At 43.0% G+C, this 26470-nt stretch overlaps 1 protein-coding gene across 3 annotated transcripts in view; it reads right to left on the reverse strand.

Annotated features, from left to right (window-relative positions):
- Positions 1–25533, reverse strand: part of SLC5A6 (solute carrier family 5 member 6) — a 122995-nt gene extending 97462 nt beyond the window's left edge. The window contains exons 1-2 of one of the 3 annotated variants that reach the window (XM_077489148.1): positions 25327–25533; positions 22876–23049 (exon numbers count right to left, since the gene is read on the reverse strand). The gene's annotated coding sequence lies outside the window, so the exon portion shown is untranslated. Of the gene's footprint in view, positions 1–22875; positions 23050–25306 lie in introns of all 3 variants that reach the window. The other 2 variants (XM_077489147.1, XM_077489149.1) reach the window with 2 other exon arrangements.
- Positions 25534–26470: the final 937 nt, after the last annotated feature.

Raw genomic sequence — 26470 nt, forward strand, 5'->3', positions numbered from 1 at the left:
TTTTAGCTGGCGCTTAAATGACTCACGGTTAACAGACCCTTCTATCATACAACAGATTACCTCACATATAGAAGAAACACTTCCCTCCTCACTATGATCGGCTCATAAAGTAGTTTTGAGTGGGCAATTAACATCACTTCTATCAAAAACAAAGCCAGACTGTCAGATATTAAATGCCTTACTAAAGACCTAGATAACCTAAACAACAAAATCAAACCCCATCCCAAGACCTTACTTATCAGATCCAAATCAAACGTCAAGAGTTATGCCGCTTACACATGAGCGGATTGTATGGCGTACTTAGTCCGTCATACAATCCGACGGACAGTCCGTCGTACTTTCCACTGAACGGACTTGACCACACACGGATGCACAAACAGTCCGTCGAAAGCTTGCGCGATGACGTGTACAGCACGTACGACGGGACTAGAAATAGGAAGTTCAAGACACAGCAAAGCACCCTTTCGCCGTGTAAATCCTTTCTGGGCATGCGCCATTCTTAGTCCGTCGAACTAGCTTACTGACGACTGTCCGCTGAAACCAAAGTACGACGGACAGAATTTCGAAAAAAACTAAATACTTAGTACTCCGGACTGCACGCTGAAAAAGTCAGCTGAAGCCCACACACGAGCGGATTGTCCGCTGAAACGTGTTTCGACGGACTAAGTATGCCATACAATCCACCCGTGTGTACGCGGCATTAGACTCAATTCTATCAGACATAGAAAAAATCCCTTCGATTTTCCAAAGCTAAAATTAGTCGTCCATAGTAACTCCACCTCTGCAATGTTTGCCAAGGACATAAACCACCCCAGGTCTACAAATTAAGAGATCAGAGGGGTAATTTGGTTACTCACCCACAAGAGGTTCTTGATATAATTTTCAAACTTCTATAAAAATCTCCTCTCAGGACCACAAACACACCCCTCAACACCCTCACTTAATTGGTTGGATGGTTTACGACTCCCTTCACTATCTAGCCAACAAATAGCCGCTCTTAATGAACCTTGTACAGACCTTGAAATCAATAACATCATCAAATCTCTAAAAAAAAAAAAAAAAAAAAAAAAAAAAAAAAAAAAAAAAATCCACTGCCCCAGGTCCAGATGGATTTACCACTTCCGTTTACAAAACATTTGCACCATTATTAACCAGTTGCCGACCGCCGCACGCCGATGTACGTCGGCAGAATGGCACGGGCAGGCATAAGGGCTTACATGTACGTCCCTTGCCTCCCGCGGATCGGGCCCCCGCCCGGTGCCTGCGGCGGTCGGTATTCGTTCGGGAGCGATCCCGGACGAGGGGACGGCCATTCATTCATGGCCACCCCCTCGCGATCGCTCCCGACGAATAGAAATCCCCCGTGACATCACTTCCTCTCCTGTAATGTAAACACAGGAGAGGAAGTGATGTATTCTCTCCTCCGTGTCGGTATTTTTCGTTCCGACACGGAGGAGAGCGGATCGGTGAGTTGCACCAACACTCTACACACACAGTAGAACATGCCAGGCACACTCACACCCCCCCTTTACCCCCCGATCACCCCCCAATTACCCCTGCCCCCCAGTCACAGTGACACCAATGTCATTTTTTTTTTTTTTGCATTGGTGTCATTTGTGACTGTAATAAATGTTAGGGCAGTTAGGGTTAGCCCCCTTTAGTTCTAATGTACCCCCCTAACCCCCCCAATAAAGGTTTAACCCCGTGATCACCCCCCGTCGCCAGTGTCACTAAGGCTGGGTTCACATTGCAGCGGTTTATGAGAACGAATGTGATTCGCACCGCACTGCAGTGCAAATCACATCCGATCTCTGTGCGATTCGAGTTCAGCCATTCGCCGCACCCGCCACACCCGCCGCAAATTCGCACGGGACCCTTTTTTTGGCCCGCAGCAGAATCGGATCGCATGGGTGTTCACACCATGCGATCCGAGTTTGCAGATCGCACTGCGATATGCGAACTGATCTGGGGGTGTCATTAACATTTCACTGACACTCCCAGCAGTTCGCATAGGGCAGTGTGAACTGCCGCCGGGAGGCATGCGATGCGGGAACCCGCCGCGGATTCGCGGCGTTTCCGCATCGCTCCAGTGTGAACCCAGCCTAATAAGCAATCATTTTTCTGATCGCCGTATTAGTGTCACAGGTGACGCTAGTTAGGCAGGTAGGTATTTAGGTTCGCCGCAGCTTTTTATAGCGCCAGGGACCCCCATATACTACCGCATATAACTGTTACAGGTGACGCTGGTTGGTTAGTTATTTTTTTATAGTTTCAGCGCACCCGCCATTTATTACCTAGTCTCACTAGTGTACCCCTAAATTTAGGGGTGTCTACTTTCCAAAATGGGGTCATTTGGGGGGGGTTTGTGCCATCTTGGCATTTTATGGCCTTCAAAACTGTAACGCCCTTAGAAAGCCTGAAGGCGGTGCTTGGTTTTCGGGGCCCTGTACGCGGCTAGGCTCCCAAAAAGTCCCACATATGTGGTATCCCTGTACTCAGGAGAAGCAGCAGAATTTATTTTGGGGTGTTATTTCACATATGCCCATGGCATGCGTGAGCAATATATCATTTAGTGACAACTTTGTGAAAAAAAAAAAAAAAAGTTTGTAATTTTCCCGCAACTTGTGGCAAAATATAAAATATTCCATGGACTCAACATGCCTCTCAGCAAATAGCTTGGGGTGTCTACTTTCTAAAATGGGGTCATTTGTGGGGGTTTTGTGCCATCTTGGCATTTTATGGCCTTCAAAACTGTAATAGGTAGTGAGAAGTGAACTCAAAAATTTACGCCCTAATGCCCCGTACACACGAGAGGGATTAAGTCTGACAGACCTCCAAAAGGAGTTCCGCCGGAGTTTCGACGGAGTTCTGGCGGACTTTTCGACCGAACGGACTTGACCACACACCATCACACCAAACTCCGACGGAGTCGAACGTGATGACGTACGACTGGATTCGACGTAGGAAGTTCATAGACAGTAGCCAATAGCTGCCCTAGCATCGGTTTTAGTCCGTCGGAGTAGCACACACACGAGCGAATTTTCCGAAGGGGACCGGGTCCGGCGGAGTTCCGTCGGGAAAATTTGAAGCATGCTTCATTTCTAAAGTCCGTCAGACTTTTGCGAAGCTAAAGTCCGTTGCAGCCCACACACGATCGGATAGTCTGACGGACTCAGTCCGTCGGAGTTTGGATGTCGAAAAGTCCGCTCGTGTGTACGGGGCATTAGAAAGCCTGAAGGCGGTGCTTGGATTTCGGGGCCCCGTGCGCGGCTAGGCTCCCAAAAAGTCCCACATATGTGGTATCCCCGTACTCAGGAGAAGCAGCAGAATTTATTTTGGGGTGTCATTTCACATATGCCCATGGCATGCATGAGCAATATATCATTTAGTGACAACTTTGTGAAAAAAAAAAAAAAAAAAAAAAAAAAAAAAAAAGTTTGTCATTTTCCCGCAACTTGTGGCAAAATATAAAATATTCCATGAACTCAACATGCCTCTCAGCAAATAGCTTGGGGTGTCTACTTTCTAAAATGGGGTCATTTGTGGGGGTTTTGTGCCATCTTGGCATTTTATGGCCTTCAAAACTGTAATAGGTAGTGAGAAGTGAACTCAAAAATTTACGCCCTTAGAAAGCCTGAAGGCGGTGCTTGGTTTTCGGGGCCCCGTACGCGGCTAGGCTCCCAAAAAGTCCCACATATGTGGTATCCCCGTACTCAGGGGAAGCAGCAGAATTTATTTTGGGGTTTCATTTCACATACGCCCATAGCATGTGTGAGCAATATATCATTTAGTGACAACTTTGTGTCAAAAAAAAAAAAAAATTTTTTTTTTGTCATTATTCAATCGCTTGAGGCAAAAAAATAAAATATTCAATGGGCTCAACATGCCTCTTATCAATTTCCTTAGGGTGTCTACTTTCCAAAATGGGGTCATTTGGGGGGGTTTTGTACTGCCCTGCCATTTTAGCACCTCAAGAAATGAGATAGGCCGTCGTAAACTAAAAGCTGCGTAAATTCCAGAAAACGTACCTTAGTTTGTAGATGTGACAACTTTTGCGCAAACCAATAAATATACAATTATTGACTTTTTTTTTACCAAAGACATGTGGCTGAATACATTTTGGCCTAAATGTATGACTAAAATTGAGTTTATTGTATTTTTCTAATAACAAAAAGTAGAAAATATCATTTTTTTTCAAAATTTGCGGTATTTTTACGTTTATATCGCAAAAAATAAAAATCGCAGAGGCAATCAAATACCATCAAAAGAAAGCTCTATTTGTGGGAAGAAAAGGACGCAAATTTTGTTTGGGTACAACATTGCATGACCGCGCAATTACCAGTTAAAGCAGCGCAGTGCCAAAGTGTAAAAAGACCTCTGGTCATTTACCAGCAAAATGGTCCGGTCTGAAAGTGGTTAACATCCAAACTAAAGTTGTTCAACCATATTTTACAAGACAATCACTTCCCCGATGATATGCTATTAGCTAAACAATCCCCAATCCCAAAACCACATAAGGACCATTCCCTCCCACAACATTTTCGGCCCACTTCAGTCCTCAATAACGACTTACATTTTTTTGGGGTAGAATTCTAAAAGACAGACTAGCTGGGGTTGTCTGATCTCTGATACATACTGACCAAACCAGCTTTATCCCCGGTAGACAAATAGACAATATCAGACTGGTCTCAAATTTCATTCAAGACGCCAACCTACATTCTCGCCCGGTATATTTAATAAGCCTTAACAAACAAGGCGTTCTATAGTGTAAAATGATCAGATCTAAACCACCTACTCCCTAAATTTGAAATATCGGACAAATTTATACATGGTTACACCAAGGGCCATAGAGAGTTAGAACTGAGTTTACATGCAGGTGACGCACTCTTGTTTTTAACAGACCCACTTATCGCTTTACCTAACCTGTTGGCAGAACACCATAAATTCCATAAGCTCTCTGGTCTAAGTATAAATTTAAACAAATGCTCAGCACTCCTTATTAACATTACTCCAGTCATAACATCCATAGTGCAAGAAAAATTGCCTTTCATATGGTGCCCCCATTCATTTAGATACCTAGGAGTACATATTACTGCTTCCTATAATACTCTTTACAAAGCCAACTACTCAGCATCCTTTTCTCATATAAGCACATTATTGAAATTATGGTCCTCTTATATTTTATTTCTGGGTAGAATTTGCGCCTTTTAAAATGACAATCCTCCCAAAAATTCTCTACTACTTCTGAGCACTTCCAGTCTACAGCTCCAAAACTAGATTGGAAGAACTTCAAAGAGAAATTAATAAATGTATTTGGTCGGATGAAAAACCCAGATTCAGCTACTCCCTGATGCATACAGCGCAATCCAAAGATGGTCTTGGACTACCAAATATCTGGCAATACTTTCTAGCTGCCAGATTCTCCTAGCTAGCACAATGGTCCGCCCTCATAGATCATATACTATGGATCTCCTTTGAATCAACCTTGATTTCCCCTTTATTTCTTCCAGGTCTTTTATGGTCTGATAAAAATTCTCACCGTGATATCCTCAAAAAAAAATATATAATAGTCGCACATGCCTTCCAATTATGGCTTAAAGTGGTTGTAAACCCTTATAACCAACTTTGACCTACAGGTAAGCCTAGATTAAGGCTTACCTGTAGGTCCAAGAAATATCTCCCAAACCCATACGGTTTATGAGATATTTGCCCGAAGACGGGCACCGCTGTCTACGATGCATGCGCCGTAGACAGCGGCGCACAGAGCGTGGCATCGTCGATGACAAAGATGCCGCGCGTCTCGGCTCCCGTGCGCACGCGCGGGAGTGACGTCATCGCTGCTGCGGCGAATCACAGCGCCGGAGCAGAGAGACCCACCAAGAAGATAGACGCTCGGAACTACAGGGGACAGAGGTGACTTCGCTGGCTCCTGTGTCAGGTAAGTGACACATAATGGGCTACTATGCGATGCATAGTAGTCCATTATGCTTTGCCTTTGCAGGGATTGAAAGAGGAAGTAAACTCATCAGAGTTTACTTCCTCTTTAAACATAAAAATACCTTTAAACTTTCCTTACAAGCCCCACCATTGGACTCATTCCTAGGGGATCCTAGATTTATACAGGCATATAAAAAAGTCCCTTTACACTGTGGTTAAGCAATAAACTAACCTCTCTAGGACCCCTTTTACACTGGGGGGCTTTGCAGGCGCTAGCTACAGTGCTAAAAATAGTGCCTGCAAAGTGCCCTGAAAGAACCGCTCCTGTCTCTTCAGTGTGAAAGCCCTTGGAGCTTTCACACTGGAGTGGTGCGCTGGCAGGACGGTAAAAAATTTCCTGCTAGCAACATCTTTGGAGCGGTGTGCATTGAAATCAAGGGCGCATCACAGCTATACTGTCACCAAGTACTTTGCGGGTGGTTTTAACCGTTTTTCGCCGCTGTGGGTGTTAAAAGTGTCCCTCTAGCGGCCGAATATCCCCGCAAATATGACGATGCCCCAGTGTGAAAGGGTCCCTAGTCTGTGACTTGAAGTTTACCACCTTTGAACTTCTCCAATCTAAACATGGACTCTCAAACTCAACTCCCCAGATATAGTCAAATTAGAAACCACTATCTGCTGCTTACCAATCATTAGATGTGGTGGCTGTATGCATTTTCTTTTTTTTTGGGCAGTTTCACCTAGTGGTCTGCCCAGTACCACACCACCTGTATTAGAGCACCCCGAGTCTGCATGAAGGACCACAGAGGGCACCTTTGGAGAGCAGCATCGCCAGTCTGGGAGTGTTTGATGTACTAGCAGAATTAAATAAACCAACAAAATTGAAGCAAAGCTCCAGCTCACACTTTATAATCAGTTACAGCAAACAGATTTTTTTATTTTCCTTTTACATCAATAAATAAAAGCTGCCAGTGTTAAGTAGTTTGTCTAATCCATGTAAACTGGTTCATTCTGCTGGAGAGCTTGTTCTTATATATAAAAAAAAAAAAACACAAACAGACTTACTGGCCAAATCACCAGATAGAAAGCCTAAAAAAAGAAAAACAAATGCAGCCATCAGAGCTAAAGGGTTGGTAAGCTGCAATATAATAAAACATTTGAATTTGGGAATGATGGCCGGGCGGTGGTTTCGTTATCCTGACTGGATGCCATGACGTCTTTCAGGATAACATACCGGGGGCCATGCAGCATGGCAATTGGTGGTGCTGTCTCAGTCTGACACTTCACATCTCCGATCCTGGTATGGAGTCTCTGACGGACCAATCACAATTGATCATCATGTGAACCAGGAAATGCTGGTAAATGGCCTTCCTCAGTTCATGCACTGATAATCAGCACATTGATTATCAGCACAGCCCCATCAGCTGCCAATAAGTGTCCATCAAGAACACCTGTCAGTGCCCAAAGTGCCAATCAGTACCACAGTGCCCTATCAGTAATGCCCATCAGCGCCGCCTATCCGGTGGCCACCATCAGCGCCGCCTATCCGGTGGCCACCATCAGCGCCGCCTATCCGGTGGCCACCATCAGCGCCGCCTATCCGGTGGCCACCATCAGCGCCGCCTATCCGGTGGCCACCATCAGCGCCGCCTATCCAGTGGCCACCATCAGCGCCGCCTATCCAGTGGCCACCATCAGCGCCGCCTATCCAGTGGCCACCATCAGCGTAGGAGAAAACATTTTATAACAGAAACAAAAGAAAAAAACTTTTTTTTTTTTTTTTTTTTTTTAAATGTTAGTTTGTTTAGCAAAAAATAAAAAACCTCAGGAGGTGATCAAATACCACCAAAAGAAAGCTCTATTTGTGGGAAGAAAATGATAAATATGTAATTTGGGTACGGTGTTGTATGACCGCGCAATTGTCATTCAAAGTGCGACAGCGCTGAAAATTGTCCTTTTCCAGGAGGGAGGGGGCGGGCCGGGGGGTTGGGGAGGGGGTTAAGTGCCTGGTATTGAAGGGGTTAATAGGGCTTGAAGCTGAAAATGTAAAAATGTTGGTTTTCTTTAACGCTCTTTTTTTTTTTTCTTGTTATTTTGGGCAGAGTTCTGTTTCAAACACAACAATTATAAATACGACAGAGCCGTGTCATATCACTGCTGTACAAAGGAAGACCTAAATGATCTGAAAGCTTCTGACTGTATGATTTACCAAATAACGACTGGTGTGTGTCCAGAACATGGAATGTCTATGGCAGCCGAGAGACCCCTCCCGATAAACACGCTCATTGCAGAGTTTTTCCAAGAACGTTTATATCTCCTGTGCTGGTATCCCGACTTGTAAAATAATCACACTATAAAATGCGCTCTCTCATATGTGTGACAGCGCAGTACACAGCGCGTGTCCAGAGTCATATAAATATAACCTTTACTCCAGTGTGGAGGAGCTGAACTTTACCCCCCCCCCCCCCCCCCCAACATCTCCCGAGTACAGGAGGGGTAATCATATTTACAGCGGTGATTACAGCATCGATCTACAAAACATTTACTATCACAAAGGTGAAATGCAAATCTTGGCAGGAAGGACGAGCAGATCCTTAAAGGGATGGTTCACTAATCGTATGCTCACCATTGCATGACCACATTTTTATTTGCTTGTTCTTCCACTACTCTGTCATCATAAATATAGAGATTTGTAGACTGGGCACCTCAATTACCATCGCAGTTAGATGTCCGATCTGTCTGCCGCAGTCCCACAAATGAAAAAAAAAAAAAAAAAAAAAAGAAGAAGGTTAAAAAAAAAAAAAAGAAGGGGGGGGCCATAAATTTATCCCACAGTTTGTAGACGCTATAACTTTTGCACAAACCAATTAAAACATGCTTTTTGGGATTTTTTTATTCAACTAATCGATTATGAAATTCATCGATTACTATTTTCATAATCGATCGGGCAGTAACATAATAGGGTTAAAAAAACTATAATGAGCCCTTTATAGTACAAAAAGAGCAAATAATACTTTCACAGTTCTACAGTAAAACAAATTGAAACCCCTCATAGTAGTGATCATCTGCTTTTTTTGTACTTTAAAGGGCTATTTATTTATTTATTTTTTAACCCCATTATCTTAAACGTCTTAGGCCTTAGGTTCACATCTATGTGTTTTTTGCAGAAATGCACTACAGTTCATTTACATGGTTTCCTATGGGACACGTTCACATCTATGCTTTTTTTTCAGCCGCTGCATATTTGGAAAGGATCAGGGACTTTTTTTTTTTTTTTTTTTTATGCAAAACGGTACATTTTTTTTTGGTTCAATATTAGTCAATGGAGAAGCTGCAGAAAAGCTTGTAATGCTTTTTTGCAGCAATTTGTGTTTTTTTGATTTGCCCAACAAATTGGCCAAAAAAAAAAAAAAAAAAATGCAAATCGCAGCAAAATCACGTGCTCAAAAATCAAAATGCATAGCAAAAAGCACTGCAGAAACAGAGCAAAAGCAAATTGTACAGGTGTGCACCGAGCCTTATGCTGGCCACACCGATCAATTTTCAGATGAGAAAATTCAGATGAAAAACGTACATTAGCTGAATGAATGAATATTGTTGAAAATTTCTGTTTTTAAAATGAATGTCATTTCTGAACGAAAACCACATACATTGTCTGAAAATTCCTGTGACCAAGAAGTTTGTTGCTATTATTTCCAAATTTTCCCATGACTGTGGTTAAAAATGAACGTCGTTTTGAACTCACTAACGATTGGCAAATTAAACAAATGTTCTTAGAATTACATTTTTCTGATATTTACCAAATTCATCCTTTAATAGTGTATATACGGCATCTCTCTCCTCTAATAGTATATACAGCTTCTCTCTCCTCTAATAGTATATACAGTATATATCCCCTCTAACAGTATATCTTTTCTGTCTGTTATTCTCAGAGTGGATTAGATATTTTGCTCCCTAACCATATAGTTGGTTTCATATACCATATAGGCCCCTTTCACAAATGCGGACGGTATGTCCGTATTTCATCCATCCGTTTGCGGATGAAATACGGACATACATTCATCCCTATGGGATAGCGGGTGTCTGCGGATGAGCATCCGCAGACACCCGATTTCGTCCGCCTCCGCAACAGTCCGGTTCTGCAGACGGAGGAAAATCCCATTTTTCTATCAGTCTGCAGAGCGGATCGGACGAACACGGACAGACGGTCCGTGCTTGTCCGATCCCCATAGAGGAGAGCGGAGAGCTGACAGGGCGGTCCCCGCACAGTGTGCGGAGACCGCCCTGTCCGCAGCCGGCTCAGCGGGGACAACGGAGTGATCCCCGCTGAGCGAGCGGATCATCACGGGGCGGATCATTACTGATCCGTCCCGTGTGAAAGAGGCCTTATATTTACCTCTGCATAGAGAGATTTAAGAATAAATTGCCTTTTTTTTTTTAACTTTACATATTAACTAAATTATACACCACACTTTTAAGGTTATTAACCGATTAATCGAAACAATCGGCCAACTAATCGATTATGAAAATAATCGTTAGTTGCAGCCCTAAAGATATTGTTTTGTTTTTTTCAAAATTGTCGGCTTTTTTTTGTTTATAGCACAAAAAATAAATCAATCAATCTAATATCACCAAAAGAAAGCTCTATTTGTGGGGGGAAAAAAAAACAAAGACGACAATTTTTTTTTGGTACAGCATCGCACGACCGCGCAATTGTCAACTAAAGTAATGCAGTGCCGTATGGTAAAAAAACGGCCTGGTCTTTAAGGGGGGGGGGGGGGGGGGATCCTTCCGGGGCTGAAGTAGTTAAGTAAAAATGTCAAAAACAGACCCCATCTTTCCATTTGCCAGCCAGGGAAAGTGACCATTCTTCCACTACTTTGTCGGAATAAATATAGAGATTTATAGACTAGGCACCTCAATTACCATCGCATGGGGCAGTGAGCCTACAGTGCTGTATAGAAAACAACCAGTCACATCAGTCTCCACCACAGGAGCTTACATTCTAATGTTCCACCACAGCCACACAATATAATTATACATTTCCAGTCTATAGCTCTGACATATACTGCAGTGCCGTACAGAGAACACTGAGCCATTTACAGTCTCTGCACCAGAGGAGCTTACACTCTAATGTCCCTTTCACATCCCCTAGATTTTTAAAGATCACATTTTTTTTTTTTTTTTTTAAAAGGGCTGCATGCATGGGATCAATGTGTAATCGTTTCTTAGCTTGAGGATGTGTTTAGGTGGTTGAGATTAGGGCTTTGTTGTGGCACATAATAATAACAACAACAACCACATATATCTTGGTTTGTATATTTTGTTCTGTTTTTTCCCCTTACAAAAAAAATGGCAGTTAGTATTTTTACGCGGAGGTAGGTCACTTTCACATGATCGGTCCGCCTGTCCGTTTTTTTTTTCTAGGTGGATCTGATCTAGCCACTCATTGACTTCTATGGGCAGGGGGATGTCCACTGAGACACACCTGCCATCTGATCTGACAAGATCCGTTCATAACAGACGTATTGCGATATGTTCGCCATCCATCCAGCGGATCGGAGGAAACCAGACAGGCAGATCCGTTTTCATCCAATCTCCCCATAGAGGAGAGCGGGACTCCGACAGGTCCGTCCCTGCACAGTGAGCGGAGTCCGTCAAAACAGATCCACCCCGTGTGAAAGGAGACGCAACCTATGTTTGTTTAAATATTTTGTCATTTATTTATTTTGTATACATTAGGGATGCACCGAAATTTCGGCCGCCGAAACATATCGGCCGATAATGGCCTTTTCGGCAGTTTGACAAAAGAGAAAAATGACCGATAATGGAGCCGAAAATGGGGCAGGGCGCCGCCCATTACAAGGGTGTCCTATAGCGCAGAAGAGAGAGGAGTGCCGCTGCCTGGCTCATTAGAGCGCTTTCATTTCAATAGCTGTGTGTTCCCTGCCGCGCACCGTCACATACAGCCCCTCCCCCATGTCCGGGGAACTTTGATAGACAGGCCATCCTTCCCAGGATTGGATGGGTGATCTGTCTATCAAAGTGCCCAGACAAGGGGGAGGGGCTGTATATGACAGCACGTGGCGGGGAACACACAGCTATTGAAATGAAAGCTGTTATGTTCCCGGCGCTCTAATCAACCAGGCGGTCGCTCTCCTGTCTCTTTGCCTGCACAGGCTGGCTGCACTGAGGACACAGGCTGGCTGCATCTGATGGGCACTGGTGAGGCTGCATTGATCTCCTGCACAACGTCGCCAGTCTCTGATCATCTCCTACACAATGTCCCCAGTGTCTGACCATCTCCTGTATAAAAAATATAAAAAAAAAAAAAAAATACGTTTCGGTATCGGTTTTTGGCCTAGTGTATTTTTCGGTATCGGTTTTGGCACCAAAAAACCCATTCAGTGCACCCCTAGTATATATGTAAACGTGTTTTTCTATTATATGTTTGTAAGATTTATAATAAACAAAAATTTACACTATATAGTGCCAACATATTCCATAGTACTGTACAAAGAACATATAGCCATTCACTGTGTCCGCACCACATTCACAATTTATATTATGAGACTGTAGTGGGAGACATGGAGACAGAGTGTAAGCTCCTCTGGTGCATACAAAGTGAATGGCTCAGTGCTCTTTGTACAGAGCTACTGTATATAAAAATGTATAACCGTGTGTGTGATTGAGACAGAGCGTAAGCTCCTCTGGTGCAGACACTGCAAAAGGCTAAGCCTTGCTTGTACAGTAATATGGAATATGTCAGAGCTATATAAATGAATAATAATACAGTGCCATGCGAAAGTATTCGGCCCCCTTGAACTTTTCAACCTTTTGCCACATTTCAGGCTTCAAACATAAAGATATAACATTTTTATTTTTTGTGAAGAATCACCAACAAGTGGGACACAATTGTGAAGTGGAACGAAATCTATTGGATTTTCGAAACTTTTTTTTAACTAATAAAAAAAAAAATGAATAATTGGGGCCAAATACTTTCGCAAGGCACTGTAAGCAACTGTGGTGGGGACATTAGAGTGTAAGCTTCTCTGGTACAGAGACTGAAGTGACTAGCTCAGCCTTCTCTTTACAACCCTAGAGTATATGTCAGAGCTATTTTAATGAATAATGAAAATAGTGTGCGACTGTGATGGGGACAGCAGGAGAGACAGACGATCGTTCCCTGCAGTGACAGAACGGGGATCTGCCATAGTAAACAATGCAGATCTTATTCTGACAGGGGAGATCACACAGATCCTGTCTTTCTATGCAGGAAGACAGATCTGTGTGTTGTCCCAGGCGGGGCATCACTAGGAGGAGCAGAGGAGGGCCCATGGCCCCAACACCACAACACTGTTCCCCCCAATTAAAACGCCTCCACTTGCACATTCCATCAGCCACAGGACATTGGCGCCAAAACTAACAGGCTCTGTGAAGGGAACGACACAGGCAGAGCCGCAGCTGAGGGGGATTTCACTCCTCCTTCAGCCCAAATTGTGGTTCCCCAATTACCTGATGTGCCCCCAGCATTGCTGCCTAATGAGAAAGAATGCAGCACCCTCCAGCAGAGAGCAGAGGCAGGGCTGCCTTTGTCTGACATGATGGATTCCTGGGCTCCGTAGTGCAGACAGTGTCCAATAACGGAGGACACCCCAGGCCGTCTCAGATAACACTCTGCTTGCTTCCTGGTACACAGCTAGAATGGCAGCGCTGGAGGTAGAAAATAGGTCAGAGTATCAATTACATGATCTAAAATGTATATGTGCATGTCTGGCTTTGTTTCTGACTGAACAATGTAGTGTTCCTGGGGTTCCTCCTAATTACTTCAGGCTCTCCGGGTGTCGGGAATAGTGTGGACATAAGCAGGGGTGGGGGGCTCTTGGCTGGCTTCTGCTGTCAATTCCCAGACTTCCCCTGACAGGTCCTTGGGATGGTCTGAGCTGTGAACAGTCATATTAAATGAGTTAGTTATTCTATTTAGTTTCCTCAGCTTCTTCCTCCGATCACAAGTTCTCTATGGCCCCTTTCACACAGGTGATCTGATCAGGTCCAGGTCCCGTCACTTATTTTAGGCAGACCTGATTGGCAGTCTCTCCTATGGAGCGCCGGATGTCAACGACACCCAGCGCCATCCAATCTGATCCTGAGGGAAAAACGGATGGACGGGAGGTCCTATTTTCCATCTGTCTGGTGGATTGGATGGCATCAGATGGAAACTGAGCAGTTCAATCAGTCTGAGACTCTTAACTGTGGCACTGCAAACTAAGCTTATGGTTTATTTAACCATGCCCCTTTAAGCCCCTCCTAATTTTAACACAACCTGACCACACCAACTGTTCGCTGTGGCATGCATTGCGTGTCTCATTACTGCTCTCCTTGGGGAACCAAAGGTCTTTTTTTACAATCCTATAGTTTATACTACAAAAAAAAGTTGCGCACCGCTAAAGTGTTCGGGTTTGGCTGGAAGAAAAGGTGGCAACCATAAGCCCAGCAGCCATCTTTCACCCAGTCCGGAAATGCCCGCTCCCATTGGTCATATTCAGGGCCAATTGAAAACTAACAGCCAGGGACGATTCCCTGGGAGTGGACTGCAGCCCCCAGCATGGTGTGTGATAGATATACACACATTCTAAATGTATATCTCTCCCTATATTGCTATATATATATATATATATATATATATATATATATATATATATATATATATATATATATATATATATATATATATATACATACATACATATACATACATATACACATATACATATATACACACATATACATACATATATTATATATTTTACACACACACACACACACACACACATTTTGTTCCCACAAACAGAGATTTCTTTTGGTGGTATTTGATCACCTCTGCAGTTTTTATTTTTTGTTAAACAAATAAAAAATGACAGAAAATTTTGAAAAAAAATATATAAATACGTTTTTCTTGGTTTTGGGTATAAAATTTTGTAGATAAGTTTCCTCCTTCACTGATGGGCACTGATAAGGTGGCACTGAAAGGTGGCACTGATGGGCTTCACTGGCAGGCATTTTTCATTGGCACCGATTGGCAGCTGTCTGGGCACTGACTGGATTCTGCCTAGGCATCGAGTGTGGTGGCCATCTGAGGGGGGTTGCATTGATAAACAATCAGCACAGACCCCCCCCATCAGGAGAGCAGCCGATCGGCTTTCCTCTACTCGCGTCTGTCAGAATGGCTCTTCCCGTCTACATCGTGATCAGCCATCAAAGACTCTTTACCTAGAGTGGAGTTGCGGTATTTTACACCTACACGCGGCAACAACGATCGCCGTGATGAGTGTCCCCGGGGGCGCGCAACGGCTTGATATCCCGACGTCATATGACGTCCAGTCAGGCTATCGCAACCACTTTGCCGACGTCATTTTGCTATATGGCGGGCGGCAGAGGGTTAAAAAACACTTTCCATCTGCCAGCCAGGGAAAGTGACCATTTTTCCCCCTTGAAAGAAGAATTCCAGGTATGGATATTTTAGATATTAGATGGTTACATTCAGAAATCTTGGATCAATATAGCCATGTATATACTCCATTCCAGTGGGATCCCTCTAGCGCAATGGTCTCCATATTGCGGCCCAAGGGCCAGAAGCAGCCCTCTGCTTGCCTTTATCCGTCTGGCCCTTGGGGCATTATTCCTCTGATACGAGACACTATTCTGCCAACTGACAGTGGCAACGGGGCACCATTTCTCCCATTGACATCCCCCCACCCCACTATGGTGGCACGTTTATTCCCAATGATACCAACGATATGGTATTAGGGCACTGTTCCTCCCCCCCCCCCCCATGTGAAATTTACTCCCACTGATGCCAGGAAAATTTCCACTCCCACTGGGCACAGTTCGCCCACCCCCCAAAGTATAAAGGACAAAAAAAACTGACCCTTTGTTTAGAAAGTTTAAAGACCCCTGATCTAGAGGGTGGAAATCCCTGAAGCTGATACCAGTGATCTCCACTTGCTTCTGCGTCCTGTGCGGAGTGGTTAGGCTGCTGCATTGTGAACACAGGAGGTCGTCTGCTCAGCACAGATGCCATAAAGACAAAGCGACGGATTCTCCGATTGGTCGAGGTGGAGATTGTGAAGTCACCGCTCCCCCTTTCCACCTCATTCAGAGACCACTTTTAATAGAGAAAATGCAATGTACTCTCCGAATAGTGCCCATGCCAAGCAAGTAACCCGTCTGTGTTCACAATGCAGCAGGCCAACCCGGAAGCAAGTAGAGTAGCAGTGCCTACAGCAAAGATTTCCAGCTTCCAGGGAGCTCAGCCAGGTATGGTATATACAGAGTTACATTGGTCCCAGCTGGATCAATGTAACGATTTATAAAATATCCATGCCTGGAATTCTTCATTAGAAAGCCTATAATGGTGTAGAGCAGAGGGAGGGAATCAGACGGGGACAGAAGGGGGTGAAAGATTTATGAAAAATGTGATCAGGTGACACTGAAATCCGCTTGGTTCAGATTAAAAACGTAAAGACAAGTTAATTGGATTTTACACTCAGGAATGAAGCCAATTAAAGTAACACACTATGGCCGGGGGCCGCTGGAATCTGCAAACATGACAAGAAAACTTTTACAAAAGGAGGTCTGACTTGTAAACGACAAATAAACAACCCATCTAGAGGTCTACAAGCATGGGCCTTCAAAGGAGAAGCTGTCCTTCACGACAGCCTAACCACCTACTACTGGGACCTAGAAAGGTGCTGTCCTACCAAACCTCTTATAAACGCCCCTATAGTGTTAGTATGGGAGTCAGACAGGCACGAGCTTTAGTATGGGCATTAGACAGGCATTTTACAAGCATTAACAAGGAGTTAAAAATGCTCCCCAAATGCCCTACGGGCCTTTCAAACGCCTCCTGGCACGACACGAGGCTTTCATTGTGAAGCGAGGCTAACGCTTAGTGTGAACAGCACTGTCCATTATATCTGTGAAACGCCTGCTCTTAAAGTGGTGTTGCCACCAAAAAATAAAAAAATGTTTAAAATTCTTTAAAAAAAATAAAATAAAATAAAAAATAATTGGAAAAACATTTTTTTTTTTGCTCACCTCTAAATACCTGTTGCTAGGGGGTCCCTCGTAGTCTGCCTTCTTCCTTGCCCGGGCTGGTGACATCACTTTCCCTTGCGCCGCACAGTCACCTGTCCCAGGTGGCTGTGCGGTGTATCACGGCGCCCTGCACCACTTGCGCATGCGCAGTGGGCGCCCGGCTGTGAAAACGCTATTTTGTAAACGCTATCACTTTTGCGCAAACCAATCAATAATCGCTTATTGCGTTTTTTTTTACCGAAAATATGTATTAGAATATGCATCGACCTAAAAAATGTTTTTATATATATATATATATATATATATATATATATATATATATTTTTTTTTTTTTTTTTTTTGGGGGGATATTATAACAGAAAGTAAAAACGAATGCATTTTTTTTTCAAAATTGTCGCTCTATTTTTGTTTATAGCACAAAAAATTAAAACCGCAGGGGTGATCAAATACCAAACTAAATCTCTATTTGTGGGGAAAAAAAAACGTCAATTTTTTTTGGGAGCCACGTCGCATGACCGCGCAATTGTCAGTTAAAAGCGACGCAGTGCCGAATCGCAAAAAAGTGGTCTGGTCTTTGGCCAGCAAAATGGTCCGGGGCTGAAGTGGTTAACAAAAATATGTAGCAGAATACATATTGGCCTAAATGATTAGATTTTTTTTTCTTTTTTTTTTTGTTATTGGATATGATTTATAGCAGAAAGTAAAAAAAATAATAATAATATGTTTTTCTTTCAAAAGTTGTCGCTCTTTTTTTGTTTATAGCACAAAAGCTAAAAACCGCAGAGGTGATCAAATACCACCAAGATAAAGCTCTATTTGCGGGGAAAAACTAAACTAAACTAAACTAAACAAAAATAAAAAACAAACACACACACACACACTTTATTTGGGTGCAATGTTGCATTACTGTGTAATTGTCAGTTAAATGAACAAGCAAAAAGGCAAAAATTAAAAAAATAAAAAAAAATAAAAGGCCTAGTCTTGAAGGGGTGGGGGTACAAAACCTGGAGGAGGACGACAAGTGGTTAAAGACAAAAGTAAAAATAGAAAAGAAAAAAAAAGGGGAATCTTTACAATGACATTAGGCTGGCCATAACTGCATCAAATCTTGGCCAGTTCAGCAGGGACCGTCCGAGATTCAATCGATGTATGGGCAGGCCGATTGTAGCAAAGTTAATCCATCGATTGACTTGGGTACAAATCAGATGGTTTAGCATCTGAAACAAATAAAACGTATGGTGACTTGGGTACAAATAGCATGTCAAATTGTTAGTATGCAGAAAGAAAGAAAGAAAGAATAATTTGTAAATCGGTCTTTTGTTGCATCTGCCGCACTCCACCACACTACATTAGGCATGTTTCACAACATCCTTATTCATGCTACAAATTACAGTCATATCAACGGCCAACTGTCACTACACAACAGAATCCTCATGTACACTGCGAGTGCTGCGGAGGGTTGAAGGCTGCTGTCATTGGTCAGCGTTTGTGGAATTAGAAGCCTCCCAATCAGCACACAGAAGGAAGGCAAACCGAGTAAAGTGTCACAGATCTGCCCAGCAGGCTAGACAAGTTTATGGGGCACCCCGGAGCAAAACAATACAATAGGAAGCAGAGCGGCACCAGATTTTGCACTCTAGTTTTAGTGAATCAATACCAGTGTGCTGAATAAAAAGGTTATGGATGCCTGCTCATAAAAAAAAAAAAAAAAAAAAAAAAAAAAACACACATATTGTAAGAAAGTATAGTAAGAGTAAATAATAATAAATACATACACACATGTATAAAAACAAATGAAATCAAGTCCAAAAGGACAGGAGGCATTACAAAGCACATAGTGAAACAGCTGTATGAATCACATCCTACAACTTCTGGAGGAAAACGAGTGACACATCCGATTATGTCCCAGCATTGTAACCACAGCCGCCCATACCACTCTATGATGAATAATAATTGGAACATGGACCTGCAGGCTATGTTCTGTGTATGGTCTCATCTATGGTGATACTACTAGTCCCAGCATGTTTAGAACAGGGAGAGGCGAGAATAATGATGTGTACTGAACTCCCCTTTCACTGCCAAAAGACATTTCTGCACATATACAAAAATTTTAGGCCTGAAGATTGCATAAAACCCCCAAATCTTATCCTTTCTGAAAACAGACACCCTAGAGCAGGAGGTAGGCAACCTTATAGAGATGGACATTTACTTGAACAACAATGATCGCGATACCAGAAAGGCATGTTCCATGTGTGTTTGCAGCGCTCACAACTCAGGGGCCAAGGAGGGCGCTGCGCTCTGAAAGCAGGGATGGGGGGGGGGGTGATGTGAAGGGTGGTACAGAACACTACTATGGGGTGGCCCATAGTGTTCACTGCCCCCCCCCCACATACAGTGTGTCTCCCCCCCCTCCCATTATTATTTTTTTAAAAGTCAACAGCTACAAACACTCCACCCCCGTCCATCGGATCCGCCGGTGCCTCCATCTTAATTTAGGAAACAGGCAGTGGAGCCTTGTGGCTTCACTGCCCGTTTCCTGTCGCGCTGCGCTTTGTGAATGGCTCCATTATTTTCTTGGACACACATGTCCCAGAAGGCAACGGGGCCTCTCACCCAAGTGGAGGAATGTTTCTCTATGTAGTCTTGCCGTTTTTACATGAGTTACATGTTCTGCCTAGTCCTCTCCTGAAGGTGGCGTGATAACCCTAAGAGCAAGAATTAAAAATGGAGCTGTGTGTCAATGAACGAAAGAGAAGACAATAATTTATCATATCTTTTTTACACACACACACACACAATCTCGTCCATAGGAAGTCGGCGGCACTCTGACAGACCCCGTCATCTGCCGGCTCAGCGGAGAGCAACGGACCGATCTCCTGCTGAGCTGGCAGACTCTGCTAAACGGATCAGTCTCGTGCCAATGAGGCCTAAAGATCACCATTGTTGTAGGCATCTTGTTCTGAAGAAGTCTATCCGTACAGCCGGAAACCGTCATGCATTTGAATTGATGTCTTTTTCAAATACATTTTAAGTGCAGCAATCCCATTGGTACTTTTTTCTATATATGGCCTGTGGAAAGGCCTGATTGCTTAGCACTGCTACGTTAAATCGCGTGCATAATAATAATAATAATAATGCTGGTCAGCTTAACCAGTTCCCACCCAGGCCAATGCTGACATTTCTCTCCTCCTGGTTTACTTAGAACACACACACACACGCACACACACACACACACACACACACACACACACAGTGGGGGAAATTATTATTTGATTCCCTGCAGATTGTGCAAGTTTGCCCACTTACAAAGTAAAATAAAATATTTATCATAGGTGTATTTTAAATGATACAGACAGAATATCAACCAAACCCCCCCCCCCCCCCCCCCACACACACACACACACACACACACACACGATACAAATGTTATAAACTGAGTTTCAGTTCAGTAAGTAAAATAAGCATTTGATCTCCTACCAACCAACAATAATTCCGGCTCCCACAGACTGGCTACAGTATGTGCTCATGTGATTCACAGATTAGTCCTGCCAATTTAAGGTGCTCCTAAATGACAACTCGTTATGTGTATATAAAAAAAAAAAAAAAATAAAAAAAAAAAACACCATCTGTCCACAGAATCTCTTTCTTCCATTTAAACCTCATGATCACGGGCAAGACCAAAAGAACGGTCAAGGGATGTCAGGGACAAGATTGTAGACCTGCACAAGGCTGGAATGGGCTACAAGACCATCAGTAAGAAGCTTGGTGAGGAGACAACTGTTGGAGTTATTATTTGCAAATGGAAGAAATACTAAATAACCATCAATCGCTGTAGGTCTGGAGCTCAATCCAAGATTTAGCCTCATGGGGTAAAGATGATCATGAGAAAAGTGAGGGATCAGCCCAGAACTACACGTGAGGAGCTTGTGAGTGATCTCAGGGCAGTTGGGACCACAGTCACCAAACCATTGGTAGCACAACACGCCACCATGAATTGAAATCCTGCAGCGCCCGCAAAGGTCTCCCTCCTCAAGAAGGCACATGTACAGGCATGCCTAAAGTTTGCCAATGAACATCTAAATGATTCAGAGAAGGGAGAAAGTGCTGTGGTAATGAGACCAAAATTTAGCTCTTTGGCATTAACGAGACTCGCCGTGTTTGGAGGAAGAAAAATGCTGACTATGACCCTAAGAACGCCATCTCTACAATCAAGCAAGCAAGGAGGTGGAAACATTATGCTTTGGGGCCGTTTCTCTACTAAAAAGTACAGGCCGACTTTACCGCATTGAGGGGCCAATAGACAGGGCCATGTATTGTAAACTCTTGGATAAGAACCTTCTTCCCTCATCCAGAACACTGAAGGGTCTTCCAGCATGACAATGACCCAAAACATACCGCCAAGGCAACAAAGGAGTGGCTCAAGAAGACGCAAAGGTCGGGAAGTGGCCTAACCAGTCTCCAGACCTTAATCCTATAGGAAATTTATGGAGGGAGCTGAACCTTGGGGTTGCCAAGCGACAGCCAAAAAATCTTAGAGGATTTGGAGTAGATCTGTAAAGAAGAGTGACCAAAATCCCTCCTGAGATGTGTGCAAACCTGATAACCAACTACAAGAAACATCTTGCTTGCCAACAAGGGTTTCTCCACCAAGTACTAAGTCATGTTTTACTTGGGGGATCAAATACTTACTTTACTCTCTGGACTGCAACTCAATTTATAACATTTGTGCTATTTCTGGTTGATATATTAGAGGTTTCTGAGATAAAATTACACACAGGTGGACTCTATTTACTAATTAGGTGACTTCTGAAGGCAGTTGGTTCTACTAGATTTTAAATTAGGGGTTTTCAAGCGGAGTTCTGCCAAACAAAAAAAAAAGTCAGCAGCTACAAATACTGTAGCTGCTGACTTTTGATATATGGACACTTACCCGTCCAGGGTGCCTGCGATGTCCTCACCCTGAAGCCGATCTGTCCCTCAGCTCCTGGGTGCAAGCATCAGCATTTTCAGTAAGGAAGTGAATCCTCAAGGCTTCACGGCCTGGTTCTATACTGCGAATGCGCGATCGCACTGGTACACATATGCACGCCACATATACTTTTTATTGTATAATATATACACAGCACATAGGCACAGTACCATAATGGTTAGCACTCTCACCTAGCAGTAAGAAGGGTTGCCGGTTCAAATTCCAACCACGACACTACCCGCCTGGAGTGTTCATGTTCTCCCTGTGCCTGCGTGGGTTTCCTCCGGTTTCCTCCCACACTCCAAAGACATGCAGGTAGGCTAATTGGCTTTGGTATATGAATGGGGACCTTGGATTGTGGGCTCCTGGAGGGTAGGGACTGATGTGAGAGTGCAATTTACAGGGATAGGGACAATTGTAGACACTCAGGTTGAGCTGGATAGACTGATGACTTTATTCAACCTTACAAACTATGTATAGGTTTGTGTTTAATCACTTTTGTATTCTGTTGTATTTCTCTATTGATCACACAATTATTGGGGAATTTTTCACAAGATTCAATTATTTTGTGACACAAGTTTAGCGCAATTCTTTATATTTTTGTTTACTTTTACTGTAGATTATGTTAAACCAGCAGAGTTGCAGCTTCCCATAGATCTCCATAGGAGACACACATATACATATATACATACATATATATATATATATATATATATATATATATATATATATATATATATATATATATATATATATATATATTTTTTTTTTTTTTTTTTTTTTTTTTTGTGCACCTTGGTGCAATTTTTCCTTGGCACAGTTTCTTTTTCTCTATAATCATAGAATGAACATATTGTCATTGTGAAAGTTACCTGAATTAGAGGCGAACGTCCCCCTGGAATGTTCCGCTCATCTGATTGGATTCTCTGGTTTGGTTTTCCGATGCAGGAACGGCTCAGGAAAGTCTACTGTGCTGGAGGAGCCGGAGAGGAAGAAGAAGAAGACGCACCCATCAGTCACCCCGTCCACCGAAATATATAGCTGGTCTACAGAAAAGGGTCATAGAAAGATATCATTATTCTACATTATATGAATAGCACATGATCAATAGGACTACGTAGATGACATCATTGGGTTACTAGCTGTAAATTATGGACATTACATACAACTCCCAGCATTAATCCCCCCCCCCAAAAAAAAAAAAAAATAATAATAATAATAATACACACTATCTATCTATACACACACACACATATATATATATATATATATATATATATATATCTCCAAGACACACAGTGGCACATAATTGTGAAGTGGAAGGAAAACAATAAATGGTTTTCAAATTCTTTTACAAATAAATAAGTGAAAAATGTGGCGTGCATTTGTATTCAGCCCCTTTACTCTTAAAGCCTAAAAATGTAACTTACGGTCCCCCCCCTTCCCCCTCCCCCCGGTGTCACATTTGGCACCTTTTCAGGGGGGGGAGCAGATGCATGTCTAATCCAGGTATTTGCTCCCACTTCTGGCAATAGATAGCCGCAGGATCCGGGGATATCTACGCCATGTCAGGCCCCTCCTCCGACCCAACCCGCTGTCTTCTGTTGAGACGTACAAGCCCCAGAAGACAGCAGGGACCAGTGCGATCGCGCATGCGCAGCATAGAACCAGGCCGTGAAGCCTTGAGGATTCACTTTCTTACTGAAAATGCTGATGCTTGCATCCAGGAGCTGAGGGACAGATCGGCTTCAGGGTGAGGACATCACAGGCACCCTGGACAGGTAAGTGTCCATATATTAAAAGTCAGCAGCTACAGTATTTGTAGCTGCTGACTTATTTTTTTTTGGCAGAACTCCGCTTGAAAACCCCTAATTTAAAATCTAGTAGAACCAACTGCCTTCAGAAGTCACCTAATTAGTAAATAGAGTTCACCTGTGTGTAATTTTATCTCAGAATAAATACAGTTGCTCTGTGAAGCCCTCAGAGGTTTGTTAGAGAACCTTAGTGAACAAACAGCATCATGAAGACTAAGGAACACATCAGACAGGTCAGGGATAAAGTTGTGGAGAAGTGCAAAACAGGGTTAGGTAATAAAAAAAATCTCCCAAGCTTTGAACATCTCACAGAGAACTGTTCAATCCATCATCTGAAAATGGAAAGAGTATGGCACAACTGCAAACCTACCAAGACATGGCCGTCCACCTAAACTGACAGGCCGGGCAAGGAGAGCATTAATCAGAGAAGCAGCCAAGAGGCCCATGGAAGCTCTGGAGGAGCTGCAGAGATCCACAGCTCAGGTGGGAGAATCTGTCCACAGGACAACTATTAGTCGTGCACTCCACAAATCTGGGGTGTACTGACTTTTGTTGCCAGCGGTTTAGACATTAATGGCTGTGAGTTGAGTTATTTTGAGGGGACAACAAATTTACACTTTACATTGTAGCAAAGTGTCATTTCTTCAGTGTTGTCACATTAAAAGATAGAATAAAATATTTACAAAAATGTGAGAGGGGTGTACCCACTTTTGTGAATTTTTTTTTTTTTAATATAATATATATATATATATATATATATATATATATATATATATATATTACACACAGTATCTCATAAAAGTATATAATTTTTTTAATGAAAAATAAAAGTAATTATATAAAATATAGTTAGTATATGGAAAAAAAAAATTATATATATATATATATATATATATATATATATATATATATATATATATATATATATATAGCTTTTTTTTCCCCATTAAAAAAATAATAAAATTTTTTTTTATTATTAGGAAAAATTAAAGTAATTATATAAAATAGTTAGTATAGGGAAAAAAATATTTTTTATTATTTTATAAAAAAAAAATGTGTGTTATATATATATATATATATTTTTTTTTTTTTTCATTAAAAAAATTATATATTTATTTTTTTATGAAAAATTAAAATAATTTATATAAAATATAATTACTATATAAAAAAAAGTGTGTACACACACACACACACACACTTTTTTCCTATAGTAATTGAGCTATAACCTTGCAGCTGCCACAGAGTCGCAGTATAGAGACACACACACGACACAATTTATATATAGACAGCGATCTAATTGTATCACTAGGTCATCAGGATGTCAGACCTTCTCAGAACTACAAGTCCCAGCATGCTCCCTTAAATGGTCCATGGTGTCTTACAGAGCAAAGCCAGAATTACAGGTATGGTGAGCAGAGCATGCTGGGAGTTGTAGTCTTCACACACACACACTGTATATTACCCCCCCCCCCCCAACACGTGTACACACCTGTCCCGTGCCCCCCTCACCCTCGGGGTCTCCCCCCACGTCCTGGGTGCTGCCGTTGCTCCTCTCACAAGGACAGCGCTGCCTCTGACGCCACGCTGAAAGGGCACCGACACCGCCTATAGGGTGGGGACATGTCATAAGGCTGGCCAATGAACGTTCTCCGCGGCGGACACGCTCTCTCACACTGAGCACATGCTATCCACAGGCGCGCACTCCATGCCCACACGCACGGTGCCCAGTGGGGGTCCGTCCAATCATAACATTCCCCCCCCCCACCGACAGCCGACGTCAGGCGATGCGGAATCAGTGCGCAGGCGCAGTTGCTGAGTGAGGCCGAGCAAACCATCTTCGTTGCGGGTAGACAGGCGCTAGGGCTGGCAAGGAAGCCCAGCAGATGTATAAAGCAAAGGACGTTTACTGTTCTGCAGGAATGCATGGCTCCCAACTGTCCCTGATTTGGAGCAATGTCCCTATGTCCCTCATTCTTCCTCATTTTGATCCGCTATATATAGATGTATATAAAATGCACTATTTATCTTTCAAATAATGTTTCCCAGCGCTAAACCTTTCATCTGATTTCTAAATTGCTGCATTTGTACATTTAAAAGCCAATATAAAGGAATAGTAGAGGTTAAAAAAAAGCACTTGTGGGTTTAATTATCTTTTTTGGGGGTAATTCTCCTTTAAGGGGGTGTGGCAGGGGTGTGATGGGCAGAGTGGCAGCAATTGATGGGCACATTGGCTGCATTTGATGGGCACCGTAGCGGTTCCTTATCACCGCCACACCAGTCCTATTGTCACCAAACCAGTGTAGATCAGCAACAGTGTTCCTAATGATCACCCCCACCAGTTCCACTGTCACCAGAGCAGTTTAAGCCAGCAACAGTGTTCCTGATCACCAACACCTGAGTCAAAGTATCACCAGACCAGTGTAAGTCAGCAACAGTGTTCCTGATCATCACCACACCAGTCCCATTGTCACCAAACCAGTATAAGTCAGCAACAGTGTTCCTGATCATCACCACACCAGTCCCATTGTCACCAAACCAGTATAAGTCAGCAACAGTGTTCCTGATCATCACCACACCAGTCCCATTGTCACCAAACCAGTATAAGTCAGCAACAGTGTTCCTGATCATCACCACACCAGTCCCATTGTCACCA

This window comes from Lithobates pipiens, unplaced genomic scaffold (genome assembly GCF_037356315.1).
Source record: "Lithobates pipiens isolate NorthernLeopardFrog02 unplaced genomic scaffold, aLitPip1_a1.2 Scaffold_18, whole genome shotgun sequence".
NCBI classification, from domain to species: domain Eukaryota; kingdom Metazoa; phylum Chordata; class Amphibia; order Anura; family Ranidae; genus Lithobates; species Lithobates pipiens.